The sequence below is a fragment of the Diabrotica virgifera genome, chromosome 8 (genome assembly GCF_917563875.1).
Source record: "Diabrotica virgifera virgifera chromosome 8, PGI_DIABVI_V3a".
Classification (NCBI taxonomy): Eukaryota; Metazoa; Arthropoda; class Insecta; order Coleoptera; family Chrysomelidae; genus Diabrotica; species Diabrotica virgifera.
Genome location: NC_065450.1, coordinates 172,319,240 through 172,336,403, shown reverse-complemented (window position 1 = coordinate 172,336,403; position 17,164 = coordinate 172,319,240). Strand labels below are relative to the sequence as shown.

Here is a 17,164-nt window from a genome sequence, read left to right as displayed (position 1 = left end):
ATGATGCCCTAAAAGGTAATGTCAAAGGAAAAGCACCAATTGAATGGACACCACAGCAAATCCAAGCCTTTGATGACTGCAAAAACAGTTTAGCTAACGCTGTTTTACTGAGCTACCCTGTAAACGATGTTGATATCTTCATCACTTGTGACGCTTCTGATTTTTGTGCGAGAGCTGTACTACAACAAAAAACGGATACAGGTATGAAACCTTTAGCTTTCTTTTCTAAGAAATTCTTACCTAGCCAAAAGAAATATAGTGCATACGACATAGAACTATGGGACATCTTGGATTTTAAAGCACCCTAAAATATGTCTGTGTAGATATTGGCATTGAATCCGACCCGGGCCGACCGTCATATGTAACACCGTTGCCGTATCCTCTATTTTTTCATACTATCACGTTACAATTTTTTGTGATATTATATTTGTGTGTGAAATGTATCATTTTGTGTATTTTAGGTATGTTCTAATATGTTATGTGTATATAGGTTTTTACTTGATTATTTTAAATCATTGTGACGTTTAACTTGCTAGAAACCTTGTAATATTGTGTACATAATGTGTTAAAACTAAGTAGTTTTGAAACACCAATTAAGTAAAGTTTATTATGTTGTTGTTTACACCAATTTTGAAAAATGTGAAAACATTGAATTGTCCACGTCCGTCTGTCCGTCCGTCCGTCTTGTCTGTCTGTTTTCATACTCAACTCCTTCGTCATTATACCAGATAGAATGACAAATGAGGTGTCAAGTGAAAGCTTATCCAAGGATGGTACTTAAGGTGAGAAATTTAACCTAGGCTGTCTGTCCGTCTGTCTGTCCGACCGCGTATATGATTCCTTCGTCACTGTACCAGGTAGAATGACAAATGAGGTGTCAAATGAAAGCTTATAATCCAAGGATGGTACTAAAGATGAGAAGTTTGACATAGGCTGTCTGTCCGCCTGTCCGTCCGACCTGGTATAGTGACGGAGGAGTTATATTCGCGGACAGACAGACAGACGGACAGACAACCTAGGTCTAATTTCTCACCTTTACTACTATCCTTGGATTATAAACTTTCAGTTGACACCTCATTTGTCATTCTACCTGGTATAGTGACGGATGAGTTAAACTTGCGGTCGGACGGACAGACAGCCTATGTCAAACTTCTCATCTTTAGTACCATCCTTGTATTATAAGCTTTCATTTGACACCTCATTCGTCATTCTATCTGGTATAGTGACGAAGGAGTTATATTCGCGGTCGGACAGACAGACAGCCTAGGTCAAATTTCTCACCTTTAGTACGATCCTTGTATTATAAGCTTTCATTTGACACCTCATTTGTCATTCTACCTGGTATAGTAACGGAGGAGTTATATTCGCGGTCGGACGGACAGGCGGACAGACAACCTATGTCAAATTTCTCACCTTCAGTACCATCCTTGGATTATAAGCTTTCATTTGACACCTCATTTGTCATTCTACCTGGTATAGTAACGGAGGAATTATATTCGCGGTCAGACAGACAGACGGACAGACAACCTAGGTCTAATTTCTTACCTTTAGTACTATCCTTGGATTATAAGCTTTAATTTGACACCTCATTTATCATTATACCTAGTATAATGATGGAGAAGTAAATGTTATTATTCTATTATTCTTGTAGGTATATTTAACATTGATTGAAATTATGAAAGAAATATATAGAAAACAGCATGGCAACACTGTGATGCACAAACATAAAAATGCAGCCACATTCAGCTGTGCCAGCTGTGCATTACATAGGGTGCTTTAAAACCAAGATGTCCGAACTCTGAGCTATATATCTAGCCATAAAACACTTCAGACATATGATCGAAGGCAAGGACATAACTATATACACAGACTAGAAACCAATCACCTTCGCCTTTACTCAGATGTTAGATAAATGTAGTCCAAGACAGTTTAGATATTTAGACTATATAGGACAGTTTTGCACTAACATTCAGCACATTTCTGGATTAACAAATATTGTGGCAGACGCACTATCTCGAGTTGATAGCATCAAGAAAGCTATCGACATCATGGACTTAGCTCTCGCACAAAAAACTGATCCAGAACTGCAAACTTTTTTAAGTGAGAAAACATCACTGCAAATGAAGAAAAAACGCTTTTCCGAACAAAACGTGAGTTTGTACTGTCACATATCAACATCTACAGCCAGACCATTTGTACCGAAACCACTTCGAATGGCAATTTTTCGCACTATGCACAACCTAGCACATCCCGAAATCAACAGTTCTGTGAAGATGATCACACAGCGATATGTTTGACCATCCATTAAATCAGATGTGAGGAAATGGGCTCGAGCGTGTCTACAGTGCCAAAAATCGAAAATATCGCGCCACATTGTTTCACCTACTGGAAGTTTTCTACCACCTTCCAGCCGATTCAAACATGTCCACATAGACATTATAGTGATGCCGGTCTCAGAAGGAAACAGATACTGTCTAATATGCGTCGACCGTTTCACACGTTGGCCAGAAGCTTGCCCGATGCCTAATCAAGAAGCAGACACAGTACCCCGAACATTTTTTTCTGGTTGGATAGCTCATTTCGGCACTCCCAAGCGCATCACAACAGATCAAGGCCGACAATTCGAATCGGATCTCTTAAAATCAATCTGCAAATTAACTGGAACTACCCATTTAAAGACAACCGCCTCTCATCCGCAAGCAAATGGTATGGTAGAAAGGTTTCATGGACAGTTAAAAGCAGCAATACGATGTCATGAAAACATTCGATGGACCGAAAGCCTACCTTCAGTGTTACTGGGCATACGAGCAGCGTGGAGAGAAGATTTAGGTACTTCAGCCGCCGAACTCGTGTACGGAGAACCATTGTGTTTGCCAGGTGAACTATTGTTTTCGTCGCGAAGAAACACCGACGACAGTGCTCACATTTACCTAAAAACGCTTCGAAACCATTTCGAAAACCTCCGTCCTACGCAACCGTCGCATCATGGATCCAAAAACACCTTCATTTTCAAAGACATGAAAACCACCTCTCACGTTTTCATCCGCCGTGATACAATCAAAAGCAACTTAGAAAACCCATATCACGGTCCTTTTCCTGTAGTCAAACGAGGTGACAAAACTTTTGTCGTCCGGGTAAATGAAAAAAAAAAACAACAATTTCCATAGACAGATTGAAACCAGCGTATGAGCTTCACGAAAGTACCCATAACGAACCAGAAAAAGTGACAGTATCCAACAAAACAAACAGCAGACCTAAGAGAAAGGCCATATTTACTGGAGGTTATCAAGAAAGTGTAGAGTAATAGTGAATTCAGTGATTTTTCTTTCTCCTCGTATAAACATTGCATTGTTTTTTTTCATTTTTCAATTTTCAGTATAATATGTATATATTATGTATTATCTATCGTCTTGGTCACTCGGAAGGGGGTATATAGCATTACGCTATAATTACTATTTCTGCTAATTTTATTGTTTCTTAATTTTTAATTATTTTTTCTCAAAATCGAAACGACGTTAGTCATTCAAAATTCACATGTAAATAAAAACGGAATGTATCCATCTGTTTTTCGTTTGTGCGGTTTAACAAACTTAACCCTCATAAATTAAGTACCTACTATATCAGACAATTGTGTCAACAACTCACGAATGCATCAAGGGCGTTAAAAGTATACGCCAGACCTAAATGATTTATTGTCATCTGGTCAGAGGAAAGAAACATCAACATATTGTCGTTGTGGTTTTCTTTTTTAGTCACGAATAGTAAAACATTGTTAAAAGTACTTGAAAGTAGAACCACCGGATGAACTTGCTGCCATTTTAATATTGAATACTGAATGGACGGCTTTTAACTATAGACACGTAAACACTGACATTCGGTACGTGATACCGCCAGAAAACTTTACGTGAACGTAGCTGAAAGACTATACTATACCATACTAAAACTGCAACAGTTGAGAGGAGGTAAAATTATTACACATCATTTGAAGGTACACAGATGGTGTTCGAAGGAATCTTTTATAAAACAAGTTTTACAAAAAAATATTTTGGCGAGGCATGACATACCGCATGTCAGTGTTTAAGGGTTAAGATTAATAATAGTTTATAGTTTATTAGTTTATTTACACTTACCTCGATATATTTTCTTATCTGCAGCAATCATTTTCATCAGCAATTGAATTTTCACTAAGTAAAATTGCGAAATGTTACAAATTGCACAGAACTTACTAGAATATAAGTATCGAAATATTGTACCTAAGATCGAAAATGTAAATTTAACATAATATTTTTCGAATTTCTGCATACATAAAATAGCGGGCTGTTAACCAAATTTGACCAAATAAATACGGGTGATTCCATTTCAAATCACTCAATTTTGGATTAAAAAAACTTTTGGATCTCCGATTTTTTTGAAACGTGGTGTATAGCTTCTGCAGAACTTAAAAATAAGATATTAAGATAAGGTCAAAAAGTCTTTTATTTTTTCTAAAAATGTTATTTTAAACGATTTTACAGTGATTTGGTATTTATTTAAACAAATTTTCAATTTCTATCGTAAAGTTATTATCAATGGAAAACATAATAGTTTAAATAGAAGGGACTTAAAAATGTCATTATATGACTCAATATTTTGAACAAATTTTATAGTGTAGAAAACGTTAAAATACCGTTTTTTACATTTTCCTCCATTCTCAAAATACATCATATTCGATTTGGCTAAAACCTTGCCCACAGATAGCCAAAACCTAGGACTTTAAGCGGTTAGAAGGATTTGAATTATATTACAATATTAAAAAAGTTACATGCAATATCATAGTCAAAAATATAGGTATCTACTGCAAGTACAATTAATTCGGAAAATATTGACCTCACGACAAAAATTGTTAAAAAAAATTGTAATAATTTTAAATACGATTTGTTTAGAAAAATTTCAGTTGTTACCATTTTTGTCGAAAAGTTAAAAATGGCGAAGATATTGAGCAAAAACGGTTCTCCTTTAAAACCATGATGGCGGCTAACGTAACGGAGGAATTCATTCGCGATTTTAAATTTGTGCTACTATTGACCCCACTAAAGTTTAAAAAAATAAAATTTCGGGAAACTCGGCATGCAACGTCAAATGCTATCCCGACTGGGCTAATATACTTTTGAGTCTGATATTATTGCATGTAACTTTTTTTGTGTTGTAATATAATTCAAATCCTTTTAAACACTTAAAGTCCTATGTTTTGGCTATCTTTGGGAAAATTTTCAGCCAAATCGATTGTGACGTATTTTGGAAATGGAGTAAAATGTAAAAAACGGTATTTTAATGTTTTTTGCACTATAAAATTTGATCAAAAAGTTGTTTGAATCAAAATAACTTGTTTTATTGCCATATAATGACATTTTTGAGTCTACTCTATTAATCTTCCGCAACTAACATAGGTTTTGGAAACATTAAAGCTACCATACCTCTCAGAGACCGACATAAAAAAATGTTTTCATTGACACACTTTCAAGTGTAGGGTTGTGTTTACTCCTTGAAGGAGTGAAATTAAACAAGATTGATACCTATTTTTAATTCATTAAGCCTCTTAAATATTAACAAAATACCAAATAAAATAAAAACAATTATACAACATCTCATTTGTGAAAAACAAGCTCCATTTTTCCACTGCCATATTTTTGTACCTAGCTTCACCTATTACTTCTGGCAATTGGGTTACTAAATTATCAGCATTTTTTGTTCGCATGTTGTTTCGTTATGGTAGGGGAGCCCAAGCGGGGATTTTTGCAGTTACTCGAGCGCGTCAGATTAGCATATGGGAGAAACCTGGTACCCTGCAGATGTACCTCTCCCATATATTGGCTCTTAACACAGGGGAGTTCGTTAAGGGGGGCCTGAAAAAAAAAATCTATCCTTAAAAAAACTCGAAATTGTCAGATTAAGATAAGGTAAGTTAAGTACATGCAAAAGAGTGTATATTTCAAAAATCTGACAATTTGAGCCGGGCGTAAGGAAATGGGTGAGTCCCAAAGTCTCACAAGAAAAAAGCGAATATTTCGCGAAATGAACGACATATCGAAAAACTAAAAAATATGTGCCCAATATTTTTTAAAAATCTATCGAATGATACCAAACACGACTTCCCACGGAGAGGGGTGGGGGTAAATTTAATATTTTAAATACTAATCCCGCGATACTTCGCGAAATTAACATCGGATCGAAAAACTGAAAAATACACTTATTCAATATTTTTGAAAAATCTATCCAATGGTACCAAACACGACCCCCCATAGATGTGGGGTGGGGGGTTACTTTAAAATCTTAAATAGGAGCCCTCATTTTTTATTGCAGATTTTGATTCTTTACGTAAAAATAAGTAACTTTTATTCGAAACATTCTTTCGAATTATGGATAGATGGCGTTATAATCGGAAAAAACGATTGTTGGAAATGGAAAATTAAATTAAAAAATGGCAAGCGCCCACTAAAATGGAAAACTTTACTTAACTTTTTTTGGTTTTAGGACCTAATCTTCACAACCCAATAGGTCCCCAAAGCGCTCGAGTGACTGCACATTTAGCATACTTTGCTCCCCTACCATTAATATAAATATTTTTTTCGTCGAATATGTCACGTCCAAAATCGCTCCCTGAGAAACATTTTTATATAAAATTGCCGATAATTGCATAATCACTTGACACTAAAGACTCAAACTTCTACACTAAAAACAGGCACCTGAATCAGGCAGCTACTAATGGCGGCGAAGATTCATAACGAACAATTTAGATATAATCGTAACAACTCTTAGTGGTCCGTCTTACGGACCCAATGTTAGTCACAAAAGGTTAATATATTATTTGTTCCATTGATTTTTTACGATAGAAAATGCAAATTTGTTTAAATAAACAACAAATCACTGTAAAATCGCATAAAATAACATTTTGAAAAAAAAAAGAAGAAGACATTTTGACCTTAAATATCTTATTTTTAAGTCTCGTAGAAGCTATACACCAAGTTTCAGAAAAATCATAGGAATCCAAAAGTTTTTGCCTGAGTGATTTGATATGGAATGTACCATACATATTATCTAAATATACAGCCAACAATCTAAAGTATTTAAAAGAAATTTCTGAAATCTGGTGTCTTGGTATAGAAAGATTGCTCATAATATTTACTTTGTCGATTATACGGTAGCGAATCAGACGTGGAACAATTCTGCCATCAGATCCAAGAAATCCTCAATTTACTTACACCACATAAAATATTTACGGTAATCGGCGACTTCAATGGCAAGGTAGTTCGAAAGGTATCACAAACGTACTAATATATTTCGAGTAAGGATCTATCCGTCCATCCACTGATATTACTTCTTTATGATGCTTCTTCAAAGATCTCAATTTACTACCAATTCCTTCATAGAAAATAATCCAAAATGTAATAGAAGATGGTCGACTAATCTACGATAGGCAGAGAACACTATTATAATAGTGGAAGGTCCTGATACTGCAAAACCCATTTAGTCAATGGGGTGAGACCGTTCCCGTTTGAAAAAATATCTGATTCGGTTTCTTTGTGGATTCGTATTCAAAAATGTCCCCTTTAAACAAATCTGAAGGTTGTCGGGTGGAATTGCTACGTTTTCTCGACTTTATTTTATGGACTGGAAGCTTGGACCTTAAATGCTGCATCAATGAAAAAACTAGAATCATTCGAGCTGTGGGTGTATAGAAGAATTCTGAAAATATCGTGGACAGAACACGTCACAAACAAAGAGGTTCTGAGAAAGATTAATAAAGAAATGGAAATCCTAAATACCATCAAAACAAGAAAATTGGAATATCTCGGACATATTAAGAGAAACATCTTGCTCCAATTGATTATGCAGGGAAAGATTCAAGGAAAGAGAAGCATAGAGAGACGCAGAATATCGTGACTGTGCAACCTGAGATAGTGGTACGGATGTACATCAAATGAACTTTTCAGAGCAGCCGTGTCTAAAATACGAATAGCTATGATGATTGCCGACCTCCACCGCAAAGATGGCACTTAAAGAAAAAGATAAGCTGATCCTAAATGGCCAGTAATGATCATTCTGTTTCAGGAAACATGGTCTTTCATATGAGGTCGTAAGATTTCCACCAACTCGTCAAAAGATTTTATTGATATCCGGTAATATTAAAAAAATTTCTCCTTATAAAGACGAATCTTTTCGAAAAACCTCTGAAAATTCTCCATTGGATAGCGTTGAAAAAAAAAAACAGATAAACCCAATGCTGGCGATTCACTGGTTTTGACAAGATTTTATACGCTTCCAATACAGAAATTGCTAACAATCTATTATTCAAAAATTTTTGAGATATCGTGACGCGCTTACAAACTGCAGCAGACTAAACGCAAAGTGTGACAGATCGGCCCGGTTGCGTTGGAAACGGATGCGTTGTCACCGCATCTTGTCAAAACGCATATAGTCTGGGCCGATTATCGGAGAATAGGCCACTTTTGGGAAAAGTTATTTACCAGCAATTTTATTCGTGGAATCGAATCTTATGATTGTATGTATTAATAATATATGTATGCAAAGTCCGCAGATAGTGTGCTACTTTTTTTATAAACAAAATGGCGCCCCCAAATCGTGTTTTTTTCAATTATTTCCATATAATTCCAAAGATTATAACCTTACACCAAAAACACCCAAATGATAATTCATCGTAAAAATTCTGCCTAGAGACATGTTTTTCCCGATTTACTTCAACGAAAATATTCCTCGGAAAATTCGGGTTTTTCCAACAAAATCTTTAATTTTCAACTAAAATTTTAGGTAAGTACTTATTATTTATCAATAAGTAAATCACTTGGTGACATAAAAGTCCTTTTGATGTAGATTATATTTCCAGAAGCCGATGGAAATTGAATAAACAGTTTGGAAACAATTAAATTGTTAACTAACAATTTACGATGGCTACAATAACCATAATAATAATCATGATACATAAGAACAACTAAGATTTTTGTATAAAAAGTTATCATACCTATCTAATGTATTTAACAGAATTTAAATTGGACTATTTAAGCGGCCTCAGGCATATTTTAAAATTATAAACAGTTTTTTGGCTTATAAACAAATAGCAATAAAACTAAAAAAAGGAAACGGTATGGGAAAGATCGCGGCAGGATACTTCTTTTAAAAAAATAACACGTTTCATTACGATAAGTGGTTCCTGATATACAACCGGTCAAAGTTGACCGGCATGTACAGTGAAGATATAAACAATAAATAAAACGGGATAATACCCAACGGTTGGCTGTATACCATCTAGTTAAATAAAATTTAACGTGAAGTAAAACATTCCCTGGTGCAATTGGTATATTTTAATAAAAATTTAATTTCTTTTTAAATCCAAAAGGATTACGTTGAGAACGTTTTCGGACTTATCAGTCCATCATCAGTGAACTCCCTGCCCTTGCTAAATAAAACCAGAGTTTGGAATTGTGGCTATTTAGCAAGGACAGGGAGTTCACTGATGATGGACTGATAAGTCCGAAAACGTTCTAAACATCTAAACATCTTTTGGATGTTTAATTTTTTTTTTAAATTATTATTAAAATATACCAATTACACCAGGGAGTGTTTTTACTTCACGTTAAATTTTATATAAACAATAGGATGGTAATTTTTAAACCGTCACCTTTTAATTTCCGTTTTTTTCTGCACACAAAGTTTCATATTTTTAAAAGGCTCATAACATAATATATCATAATAATAAAAACTATCGGTATTAAGTTCAAAACCGGTATACGTTTAAAAAATACATTTTCTCGGCTTCCCATGGAGAAATTTTCTTCATTTTTTTTTTGTTTCCAAGTAACTTGAGTAGAGCCATCTAACTAACGCATTATTAAATGTCAAAGTTGCTTTTGTTTTGTTATAATAAATTAATTTATTTGTAGAAAAATTAAGCTACATATTTTTTCAGTTGTAGACATTTTTTAGATAAACTTACCACAATTGTAGTACTTGTCAACGTTTAAAATAGAAATCGTCTCATTTGAAAGCCTTATAAAACTTGTCAATAAAGCCTTGTTTAAACACATAAAAAAATTTTGTCATAATAAACAAATAAATTTATTATAACAAAACAAAAGCAACTTTGATATTTAATAATGGGTTAGTTAAGTGGCCCTACTGGAAACAAAAAAAATGAAGAAGATCGCTCCATGGGAAGCCGAGAAAATGCAATATATGTAAACCGATTTTGAACTTTGAGATTCCATTTTTTCCAACCTAATTTTTGATTGAAATTTTGGTATTTTTGATATTTTTCATTCGTAATACCGATAGTTTTTATTATTATAATATATGTTATGAGTCTTTTAAAGATATGAAAATTTGTGTGGAGAAAGAGGACCGAAAAGGTGATGGTTTAAAAATTACCATCCTGTTGTTTATATCTTCGCCGTACATGCTGGCCAATTTTGACCGGTTTTATCTCAGAAATCACTTATCACAATTAAACGGTTTTTCTTTTAAAAGAAGCGTCCTGCTGCTTACTTTTCAATACTGTTTTCATTATTTAATTTAATTTAATAGTTTCTGAGATGTTCTATTTGTTTATCAGCCAAAGAATTGTTTGTCATTTTGAAATATTCCTGAGGCCGCTTAAAGAACCCAATTTCAATTCTGTAAAGTACATTAGATAGGTATAGTGCCATTTTATACAAAAATCGTAGTTATTCTTATGTATCATAATAATTATGCTTATTATAGCGACCGTAAATTATTAATTAACAATTTAATTGTTGCTAAACTGTTCACTCAATTTCCATCGGCTTCTGCGAATATAATCTATAATTAAAGGGCTTTATGTCACTAAGTTATTTAATTATTCATAAATAATTACTTACGTAAAATTTTAGTTGATAATTAAAGATTTTGTTGGAAAAACCCGCATTTTTTCAAAGAAAATTTTCGTCGAAGTAAATCGTGAAAAACTTGTCTCAATGCAGAATTTAATTACGGTGACTTTTTATGTGGGTGTTTTTGCTGTAAAGTTAAAATCTTTGGAATTATAGAGCAATAATTATTGAAATAAACACGATTTGGAGGTGCCATTTTGTTTATAAAAAAGTAGCACACTATCTGCGGACTTTGCATACCTATTTTATTAATATGTACAATCATAAGATTCGATTCCAGCAATAAAATTGCTGGTAAATATCTTTTCCTTGTATTTTGCTAATTACCCAGAGTAATAATGTGACATCGCACTACAGGGTATATAATATAGATACAATGGAACTTTACCTTAAGCTAGTACCGTTCTAGTACTCTGTAGTCTGTAGTAAATATTGTAACACACTGTCCGCTGGATGGCTGGGGTAATCGTTGAGTGACATTTAATATTAAAATAGAACATTATAACGATGTATTGAAATGTTATTTTAAGTAAACGTAGCAACGAGAATGTGTATTTGCATTGTAATTTTTTTTTATTCGAGTTAACGAGTTTCAATTAACCATATAGCGATTGTATCCAGCAAGAGTTTCTTAATTATATTGCTTTAATGACCTAATGCTTATACATTATTATATTACATACATTTTTTTTTTTATATTTTATTCTGGCCTTGGTTCAGAACCTTTAGCCACGTAACTACATATTATTATACAATTATTATTCGTTCATAAGTATAAAATTGTCCAGTATACACTTAAAAATAAAAAATAAAAAAATAAAGCTTACAAATAACAATGCCTACGTACTATGTTAATAAATACAACTATATTATTTTTTTTTCTTTTTCACTACGGTAAGAACTAAAAACATACATAGGTTACAAAATAATATAATTAATTACAGTAAATATCTCATTCATACATTACACAATACAAAAGAAATACCTATTCGTTCAAACGATTAGTTTTACATTCACACTTTTAATTTAATTTTTTGAAGAAATGTCATAATTAGTTTAAAAATTTTAATGTTATCCACACTTAATAGCACATTTAAGTCTAGGGGAGTACTTAAACCTGCTTTCAGCAATTCTTGTAGCAGCCACATACTTGCATTGAGATTTAAGGGACAGTTAAAAATATATGATTTAGATTAGCTATGCTAGTTCCACAGTCACATCTGCCTGTTGGGAGAACTCCGATTTTATGTAGATGCTTCGGGAAACATCCATGATCTACTTTTAATCTTAGGATGGTCGACACTGTATTTCTACTTAGTACAACAACTTTGTAAAATTGGTTAACAGCTACTGTTGGTTGTAATTTAAACAAATTAGTGCCTGTACTTTCACCGAACTGAATCCAACGTCTATCACATTTACATTTAATATGCTGTTTAACGTATGCAAAAAGATCACATGTGTTAAGTTCTTCAATCAATATTTGAGGGTACTTTAGTGGATTTTTAGCTATTGAATCCGCAATACTATTACCTAATATGTCTGAATGTCCCTTAACCCACACAAATTTAACACTATATGTTGAAGCTGATAATTTTAGTAATTGTTGCAATATTTTTAATATAAATACAGGGTGTAACAAAAATACAGGTCATAAATTAAATCACATATTCTGGGACCAAAAATAGTTCGAATGAACCTAACTTACCTTAGTACAAATATGCACATAAAAAAAGTTATAGCCCTTTGAAGTTACAAAATGAAAATCGATTTTTTCGAATATATCGAAAACTATTAGAGATTTTTATTGAAAATGGATATGTGGCATTCTTATGGCAGGAGCATCTTAAAGAAAAATTATAGTGAAATTTGTGCTCCCCATAAAAATTTTATGGGGGTTTTGTTCCCTTAAACCCCCCCAAACTTTTCTGTACGTTCCAATTAAAAAATTATTGTGGTACCTTTATTTCAATTCATTATTTTTAAAACATTTTTGGCTCTTAATATTTTTTCAATAAGGCAGTTTTTATCGAGTTGCGGCTTCTTTTTTAATATGTTTACATAAAAATTGTATGGGGGTTTTGTTCCTTTAAACCCCCCAAATGTTTGTGTACGCTCCAATTAAACTATTACTGCGACACTATTAGTTAAACATACTATTTTTAAAACTTTTTTGCCTCTTTGTATTTTTTCGAGAAGCACCTATTATCGAGATATGGCTTCTTTTTTAATACGGTTAGAAATATACCTAAAAATGTAAATCATACATAATTTTTCATATTACAGTGGAACCCCGATAAGTCGGCCCCCGATAACCCGGAAGTCCGGCTAACCCGGACCGATTTTCATCAGACAAAAATTTAACAAATAAACAATTTAACAATTTTATCAAATAAAAATGTATGTAGGCCAAATAATATTTCAGAGATAATGTGTATTTGTGTAATTTGAACACATAAGTACAATAGTAAAAATGATTCATGCACACGGCGGCAGCCAGAGCGACCGTCTCAGCTTATCGGAAAGAACAGACACCTGTCTGTATTCCTTTTTCTTTATTTATGTCAAACTGTCTTAGCATTGTTTAAAAAAGACGTGACTATTTAAAAATTCTTGTATTGTGTGTAGTACAGCCTATTAATCACTTCCGTTCTGTAATGTAATCGTGCTTCAGATTGTGTTTGCTTTGTCTACATAATGGTAACAAAACGTAAAAATGTTGCAGTGACAATGGAAAAGAAACTAGAAACATTAAGTAGGATTGATAAAGACGAATCTTTAAAATAAATTTATTGCAGCATCATAATATGATATTATGCTACCATAGGTCTGGATCCCGCGTATGAAAAAAAAGTTGATTAATAGCAAGCTAAAAATTTATTAATAGCTTAAGGGTGTCTAGTCGGATAAACTTTGATATATGAGAACACTGGAACAGGGGCAGTTTTAATTGTGGAACAGGTCAAAAATTTGGAACGCTCAGAACACGAAAATGGCACATTTGTTTTGTCCGACAGAACAGACATAAACTCTCCGAACAGAGATTAAACTCTCATGCAAAAATCAGACTGCTATTTATCACCTGTCATAATTCCTGTCATTTGACATATTCTACATGTTCCACTCATTAAAACGCCAATTTGGTGATAAATAGCAGTCTGATTTTTGCATGAGAGTTTAATCTCTGTTCGGAGAGTTTAAGTCTGTTCTGTCGGAAAAAATACATGTGCCGTTTTCGTGGTCTGACCGTTCCAAATTTTTAACCTGTTCCACAGTTAAAACTTCCCCTGTTCCAGTGTTCCCATATATTAATGTTTGTCCGACTAGACACCCTTAAGCTAATAACAAATTTTCAGCTTGCTATTTATCAATTTTTTTTTGTACGCAGGATCCAGACCTACCATATTATGGTGTCGGTACATCTCTACAGTATGACTGAGTTTTTTACCAAGAAATGAACAAAACTCTACACTCTATACAACTATACGTAATTTAGATGTGTACTGTGCATATGTGTTTCATGTTTTTGTAATTGTAATGGAGGTTATTTATTAATTTTTACTATATTCTCCGGCTAACCCGGATTTTCGATAACCCGGATCGGCCGCGGTCCCGATTAATCCGAGTTATCGAGGTTCCACTGTACTACCAAGTCTCCATAATCGTACTTAACCATATACAAATATGTGGTGGATTTGACAAATATTCAAAATATCTCGATAAAAACTGACTTTTCGAAAAAGTACTAAGAGCCAAAAAAGTTTTAAAAATATTGTGTTTAAGTAATGGTCATACAATAATAATTTAATTGGATCGTACACAAAAGTTTGGGAGGGTTTAAAGGAACTAAACCCCCATAAAATTTTTATGGGGTGTCCAAATTTCACTATAATTTTTTCTTAAGATGCTACTATCATAAGAATTCCATATGTCCATTTTCAATAAAAAATCTTTAATAGTTTTCGATATTTTGGAAAAAATCGATTTTCATTTTGTAACTTCAAAGGGTTGTAACTTTTTTTATATGCACATTTGTACTAAGGTAAGTTAGGTTCAATCAAACTATTTTTGGTCCCACAATATGTGATTAAATTTATGACCTGTATTTTCGTTACACCCTGTATATTGCTGTTAATTGTGACTCTAAAGTTTTGTAATGCATTTAATACTGATAGTGAATCACTGCACACAACAATTTTGTTCCATTGTTTCTCACAACACCATTCAAGAGCTTTATATAATATAGCACAAATGCTTCGGCGGAAAAGATGCTGGATTGATTATTTAGAGTAAATACTTTTTTTAAATTTATTTTTGGTACAAAGTAAGCACTTGTTGTACAGTTTACTGATTTTGACCCATCTGTATAGATCATACATTATACATACATTTTCTGAATTAAATTGTTTGCACATTTCAACTGTTTCTTTTTGTTAATATTTTATTTATAATACGTATACGCTACAAAGGAAATTTCCAAGTTACTCCGAAATATTGTTTGGGCCGAAACTTTAATGGCATCGCCAAAACTGTATCAAAATACTATACAGTGAGCATGTAAAGGTTGGAATAAATTCATTTTCTCGAGAATGGACGATTTTGGAAAAGAATCCTGAAACAGGTCAATTTTTATTTTTAAATTCCGACTTTTTGGCATATATATCATACTAATGACGTAACCCATCTGGGCGTGATGACGTCTTCGATGATTTTTTTAAATAAAAATAGGGATCGTGTGATAGCTCATTTGACAGGTAATTCAATTGTCTATTCAGTAATATAAACATTAACATAATTAAAAAGTCTAAGTTTTCACTCTAATGGCATATTATAAAACAACATAATGCTATTCTACACCCCACCAGAATGAAAAAAATGGGAACCTTCTCTGGTTACACCTCCGAGGCTTCTACAATTTGCAAGCCATACGGATGCTGAGACTAAGGAAGATGAGGGAATTCTACAATTTACAATTCACGTCCCATCTGCTCAGCGCGGTAAAGTTCCAACGATAATGGTTCCCTTCATACTCCGCACAGAGTAAATGTAAATAAAAAATGAATAACCATTTTCAATTTCGTTGCAAAACGAAAACACAGCCGAACCATATCCTAGTCCAATCAGAGAGTGCTGCAAGCACCCTTACCGGTTTCGAAACTTATTAGTCTCTGATCAGGAGGCACATATGCTGCTCTCCCTGATCCAACCAAAACAAACCCCAGCGTGCAGTCCCAGATTACAACGAACGAAATGGCATAGATGCCCTAGCGGCAACTGCTAGCAAAAGACTAAGTTTTCACTCTAATGGCATATAAAACAACATAATGCTATTCTACACCCCACCAGAATGAAAACCGTGAATTGTAAATTGTAGAATTCCCTCATCTTCCTTAGTCTCAGCATCCGTATGGCTTGCAAATTGTAGAAGCCTCGGAGGTGTAACCAGAGAAGGTTCCCATTGTTTTCATTCTGGTGGGGTGTAGAATAGCATTATGTTGTTTTATATGCCATTAGAGTGAAAACTTAGTCTTTTGCTAGCAGTTGCCGCTAGGGCATCTATGCCATTTCGTTCGTTGTAATCTGGGACTGCACGCTGGGGTTTGTTTTGGTTGGATCAGGGAGAGCAGCATATGTGCCTCCTGATCAGAGACTAATAAGTTTCGAAACCGGTACGGGTGCTTGCAGCACTCTCTGATTGGACTAGAATATGGTTCGGCTGTGTTTTCGTTTTGCAACGAAATTGAAAATGGTTATTCATTTTTTATTAACATAATTATTTATACAGGGTGTCCAAAAATTTTTTTTTGAATTAAATTGGTTGACATAAAAACAAGAATGTGTGTAACTTATTTAATTTAAAATACATTTGACTGATATCAGAAAACAGTAAAAAATGTTTATTTCGCAAATAAATATTGTTTTTTGCTTAAATTCAATATTAAAGCAGCCACCCATCAGCCTCGTGAGAGTTATAACATTTAATTTAAGCGAAAATCCGTGGTTATTTTTTAAATAAACATTTTTTTCTGTTTTCTGAGAGCAGTAAAATGTATTTGAATTAAATAAATTACATACATTCTTCTTTTTATGTCAATCAATTTATTTCAAAAAAATATTTTTGGACACCCTGTATAATTAATTATGTTATTGTTTATATTACTAAATAGAGAATTGAATTACCTTTCAAATGAGCTATCACACGACCCCTATTGTCATTTAAAAAATCATTGATGACGTCATCACGCCCAGATGGGTGACGTCAT

General features: G+C 33.5%; 1 protein-coding gene across 1 annotated transcript in view; it reads right to left on the bottom strand.

Annotated features, from left to right (window-relative positions):
- Positions 1–11,363, bottom strand: part of LOC114338515 (macrophage mannose receptor 1-like) — a 251,803-nt gene extending 240,440 nt beyond the window's left edge. The window contains exon 1 of the mRNA XM_050658802.1: positions 11,290–11,363. The gene's annotated coding sequence lies outside the window, so the exon portion shown is untranslated. The remainder of the gene's footprint in view (positions 1–11,289) is intronic.
- Positions 11,364–17,164: the final 5,801 nt, after the last annotated feature.